Source organism: Pseudophryne corroboree, chromosome 1, assembly GCF_028390025.1.
Source record: "Pseudophryne corroboree isolate aPseCor3 chromosome 1, aPseCor3.hap2, whole genome shotgun sequence".
NCBI lineage: Eukaryota > Metazoa > Chordata > Amphibia > Anura > Myobatrachidae > Pseudophryne > Pseudophryne corroboree.
Genome location: NC_086444.1, coordinates 607,592,450 through 607,598,449, shown reverse-complemented (window position 1 = coordinate 607,598,449; position 6,000 = coordinate 607,592,450). Strand labels below are relative to the sequence as shown.

At 38.4% G+C, this 6,000-nt stretch overlaps 2 pseudogenes; one reads left to right on the top strand and one right to left on the bottom strand.

Moving 5' to 3' along the window:
• Window positions 1-511: 511 nt before the first annotated feature.
• On the bottom strand, window positions 512-629 carry LOC134948269 (5S ribosomal RNA; annotated as a pseudogene).
• Window positions 630-4,571: 3,942 nt separating this feature from the next.
• LOC134949732 (5S ribosomal RNA) lies at window positions 4,572-4,689 on the top strand (annotated as a pseudogene).
• The last annotated feature ends 1,311 nt before the right edge of the window (window positions 4,690-6,000 follow it).

Below are 6,000 nucleotides of genomic sequence, written 5' to 3'. Positions count from 1 at the left end.
AAGAAAAAAATAAATAAATATATCAGAGGCATATCATTAATTATGAACATCTCATCCTCTTAGTTAGAGTTTAGAACCAATAGTAAACAAGCCCATTGGTGGATAATACAGATAATAATCAGCAGCAAGGTGTATGGTTAAAAGGTATAAGAATTATGTATTAAAATACTACAAACAAATTTTTATCTTTCAGTATACTATCGACCCTTTAGATAGTTCATAGAGGTGGAATATATATATTAGTAATCGAATGTCCAAATGATAAACATATGTTACTTAGGATACTCCATATACCTATTGAGTTTAATGAAAACAAGTAAACGAATATGCAGAGAGACAGTGCGTGAATGTGAGACAACCCGTATTGCTAATACTGGTGCACGTTACTATAGAATATATAATAGTGAGTGGGCAGAAATTATTAATATTAATATAAATGTTAACGATGCTGATTGTAGATACATACCGGCTCAGAGTACATTACCTTCCTTAGGCCTCTATTAATACCCGTTCTATACAGTACCTGATCTTCCCAGGCGGTCCCCCTCACTGGTACTGATCAGGCCCACGCTGCTTGGCTTCCAAGATCGGATGTATTTGGGCATTTCCAGCGAGGTTTGACTGTACCGACGTTGTGCCTTAATATGTAATCACTCCGCACCGTGTCAATAATCTATACTCATAAATTCTTAAATGTGAAATATTATGTGAGTGTATATGCAGTGAATTATAATATTTCTGCAGTGAGACGGGTGGATTAGTGGGGGGGGGGGGCGGTTTCGTGAGGGGTGGGGGTGTGAGGGAAGGGGGGTATATGGGGACTAGCAGTGAGGTGAGGAGTACGGGAGGACAATGCAGGTGGGGATTAGTGTACAGAGGAGAGAGACGAATCAGAAATAAATTACCGTATATTATAAAAAGGGGGCGATCTCGTAATTATCATTGAATCCTTTTGGTTGCAGTGTCTGTAGTTCGAAAATCCAAAACATCTCTCGACGTGAAAGTTTGTTAGCAAGATCTCCTCCTCTGTCTCCTAATTTCACCAGTTCGATGGCCTTAAAAGTCAGGGCTTCCGGGTTGGAATTATGTGCAGAAATAAAGTGTTTGGAGACCCCATGACTCTCCACCTTATTCCTAATGTTTCTCACGTGCTCTTGTATCCTTAGCTTCAAAGGTCTTTTCGTCTTTCCTATGTACTGTTTACCGCATTCGCATTCCAGAAGGTATATGACCGATTGGGTTTTGCAATTCATATAGTCTTTAATTTTGTGGTCCTTCTTCTTTCCACTGTCCGTAAATGTTTTTCTGTTAGGATGTAGATATCTGCATACGTTGCATCGTCCACATTTGTAGGAACCTACACATTTAGGCCATGTGTGGTCATTCTCTTTATTTGTCTTCAACATACTAGGGGCTAGTAGATCCTTCAAGTTGCGTGATTTTTTTTGAAGACTATTTCGGGATGAGGAGGGAGGATTTCTTTAAGAATGGGGTCCATAAGCAATATTCTCCAATGATTTCTAAATGATTCTCGGATACATTTCTCATGCTGGTTAAAGGTAGTAATGAATGCTGTGGAATCTTTAGTTTTCTTTGTTGTTTTATATTCCAATAACCTTGATCTTTCAGCCTCATTGGTTCTGGTAATGGCTTTTTCCAATACGGTATCCGGGTATTCCTTCTTTTTTAATCTATCCCGGTACATCTCCATCTGTTCCTGGCAGTCCTCTGGTTTGCTGCAGTTTATTTTAATTCTGCTGAACTGGGACAATGGGATGTTGTTCTTCCAGCTTCTAAGATGGCCACTCTTGTAATGGAGATAGCTATTAGTATCCACATGTTTGATAAAGTTTTTGGTGGTAATTCTCCCATTTTCTTCTGTGAGAACCAGATCCAAGAATTCTATGTGTGTCTTATTTGTATTGGATGTAAAAGCAAGATTCATCGAATTGATGCTGATATGTTTAAAAAATTGGTTAAAATGTTCCAAATCTCCATCCCAGATTATTAAAATATCATCTATGTACCTCCTATAAAAAATTATATTTTTGTTAAAATCGTGATGGTCATATATAAAAACTTTCTCCCAACAACCCATAAAAAGATTCGCGAAACTGGGAGCGAAAATTGTGCCCATCGCGGTACCACACTGTTGGGAGATAAAATTGGTCTAAAAATTTGAAATAATTGTGATGAAGAATAAAATACATGATGTCGCAAATAAAATCCTTGTGGTTATCTGTCAGTCCTGTGTCATTGTCCAAAAATTCCTTACAAGCTGCCACTCCCTTCTCATGTTCAATACATGTGTAAAGTGATTGAACATCTATAGTCACCCACATGTACGAGTTCTTCCACTCAATATCTTTTAGAAGGTTCAGTACTGACGCTGTATCTTTAAGGTATGAAGGGAGATCCTTCACATAAGATTTTAAAAAGACATCGGCGTATTCTGATAAATAAGAGGTGAGTGAGTCTATACCCGCCACAATTGGTCTTCCGGGCGGGTTATCCAAGCTTTTGTGTATTTTTGGTAAAAAGTAAAAAATGGGGGTAGTGGGGTCTGGTCTCATTAAGAATTGGTACTCCTCTTTCGTAATAATCTCTGTTCTTAGTCCATGTAGTAGGAGTGTCCTCAATTCTTCAATAAATTCATCCTTCTGGTCTCCTGTTAGTTTGGAATATGATTGTCCATCTGACAGTAATCTCTCTGCCTCCGCAATATATTTATCCTGATCCATGATGACCAGCCCCCCCCCCCCCCCCCTTTGTCAGCTTGTTTTATGATAATCCCTTTGTTTTTTTGTAGGTTTTTCAGGGCCTCACTCTCTCTGTTGCTAATATTCTTCTCTTTTATCTTCTCTTGGTCCATGTCGCACAGGTCCTTCTTTACCAGCTCATAAAATGTGCTAATATTACTTCCTTTTGACTCCAACGGGTAATACTTTGAAGTTGGTTTTAAGCCTGACTTGGAACGGCTTTCGTAGTTGGCTATTACTGCATCTTCTTTCTTTAAAAAGTGCCTCTTTAGTGTTAATTTTCTGACAAATTTGTTAAGATCAATGAATGTTTCGAATTTATTTAGACCCGTTGTTGGTGCGAATGATAGTCCTTTGTCTAAAAGAGATATTTCGGGTTTAGTTAAAACATGTTGGGATAAGTTAAAAATGCCTTTTTCTCTTGGATTAACCGTTACTATACTACTTTTCTTTTGTTATTCCCTCCCTCCTGCCTCCTCGGCATCCTCTTCTTCTGTTAGTCTTCTTTTGAGGGGCGATGCATAACGTATGTCCTCTTTCACCGGATACCTTATGGTGTTTTTTGGCCTTGCACCCTGTCATTGGGATAAAAAATCCTGGTCACTGTTAGAACCAAATCTCTGCAGGGCCGTGAATCTATTTGATGTCTTTATATCACTGTTCGGAGTATCCTTGTTTTTATTCTGTGCAGTGTTATTTCTTGTGGTGACAGTTTTCCAATTTCCTCTATCTTCTTTCTGGTTAAATTGTCCCATGGATTTGAATCTGCTCCAGTTTTTCACTCTCCCTTGTTCGTAATCGTTCTTGTCCCTTAAGAATTTATTTTCCTTCCCTTTAATCACCTCCTCCTCGATACATTCCAACTTCTTATTAAGTACTTTCTCGTTTATTCTGTAGTCCTCCTTGTCTTTGAAAGGTTCCAGCTCTTTCTCCTTTTTCTTAATCTCAGTCTCTATGGATGAGAGGGATTTTTTCTTTTCATCGACCAGGAGCTTCATTAAGTCTATAGAACAGGTGTGTAATATTTTGTCCCAAGTTAACTGTAAATCACTTAGAAAGCATCAACATTGTAGTCACAACATTGCCAGGTTACCAGGAGCTAGGAGCACATAGCAGCAGAGCAAAACGAACAGGCTGCAAGTCATAAAATAGCTTGTAAATAATATAAAGAGACGATTTGCAGTGACTTCCGCCACACTTCCGGGTGCGGCGGACGCGACACGTCACTTCCGCCCCACTTCCGGTATCCATTGCGCATGCGCCCGCAGCGATTTTCTCCATTCTGGACAGCACAAGATACTCATAGAGGGAGTGTGGAATTTGTCCATATAACAGTGCCCATTTTAGAAGGGATTTTGTCAGTATCTTCCATGTAGCGGCGGCCATTTTCTAGGAGTCCATAACAGTCAAAATACAAGTACTCCAGAAATCCACATAGAAGAAAATAAATAAATAAATAAATATATCAGAGGTATATCATTAATTATGAACATCTCATCCTCTTAGTTAGAGTATAGAACCAATAGTAAACAAGCCCATTGGTGGATAATACAGATAATAATCAGCAGCAAGGTGTATGGTTAAAAGGTATAAGAATTATGTATTAAAATACTACAAACAAATTTTTATCTTTCAGTATACTATCGACCCTTTATACGAAACCGCCCTCCCCCCCCCCCACTACTCCACCCGTCTTACTGTAGAAATATTATAATTCACTGCATATACACTCACATAATATTTCACATTTAAGAATTTATGAGTTTAGATTATTGACACGGTGCGGAGTGATTACATATTAAGGCACAACGTCGGTACAGTCAAACCTTGCTGGAAATGCCCAAATACATCCGATCTTGGAAGCCAAGCAGCGTGGGCCTGATCAGTACCAGTGAGGGGGACCGCCTGGGAAGATCAGGTACTGTATAGAACGGGTATTAATAGAGGCCTAAGGAAGGTAATGTACTCTGAGCCGGTATTTATCTGCAATCAGCATCGTTAACATTTATATTATTATTAATAATTTCTGCCCACTCACTATTATATATTCTATAGTAACGTGCACCAGTATTAGCAATACGGGTTGTCTCACATTCACGCACTGTCTCTCTGCATATTCGTTTACTTGTTTTCATTAAACTCAATAGGTATATGGAGTATCCTAAGTAACATATGTTTATCATTTGGACATTCGATTACTAATATATATATATTCCACCTCTATGAACTATCTAAAGGGTCGATAGTATACTGAAAGATAAAAATTTGTTTGTAGTATTTTAATACATAATTCTTATACCTTTTAACCATACACCTTGCTGTTGATTATTATCTGTATTATCCACCAATGGGCTTGTTTACTATTGGTTCTATACTCTAACTAAGAGGATGAGATGTTCATAATTAATGATATGCCTCTGATATACAGGTTGAGTATCCCTTATCCAAAATGCTTGGGACCAGAGGTATTTTGGATATCGGATTTTTCCGTATTTTGGAATAATTGCATACCATAATGAGATATCATGGTGATAGGACCCAAGTCTAAGCACAGAATGCATTTATGTTACATATACACCTTATACACACAGCAGGAAGGTAATTTTAGCCAATATTTTTTGTAACTTTGTGCATTACACAAAGTGTGTGTACATTCACACAATTTATTTATGTTTCATATACACCTTATATACACAGCCTGAAGGTCATTTAATACAATATTTTTAATAACTTTGTGTATTAAACAAAGTTTGTGTACATTGAGCCATCAGAAAACAAAGGTTTCACTATCTCAGTCTCACTCAAAAAAGTCCGTATTTCGGAATATTCCGTATTTCGGAATATTTGGATATGGGATACTCAACCTGTATTTATTTATTTATTTTCTTCTATGTGGATTTCTGGAGTACTTGTATTTTGACTGTTATGGACTCCTAGAAAATGGCCGCCGCTACATGGAAGATACTGGCAAAATCCCTTCTAAAATGGCCACTGTTATATGGACAAATTCCACACTCCCTCTATGAGTATCTTGTGCTGTCCAGAATGGAGAAAATCGCTGCGGGCGCATGCGCAATGGATGCCGGAAGTGGGGCGGAAGTGACGTGTCGCGTCCGCCGCACCCGGAAGTGTGGCGGAAGTCACCGCAAATCGTCTCTTTATATTATTTACAAGCTATTTTATGACTTGCAGCCTGTTCGTTTTGCTCTGCTGCTATGTGCTCCTAGCTCCTGGTAACCTG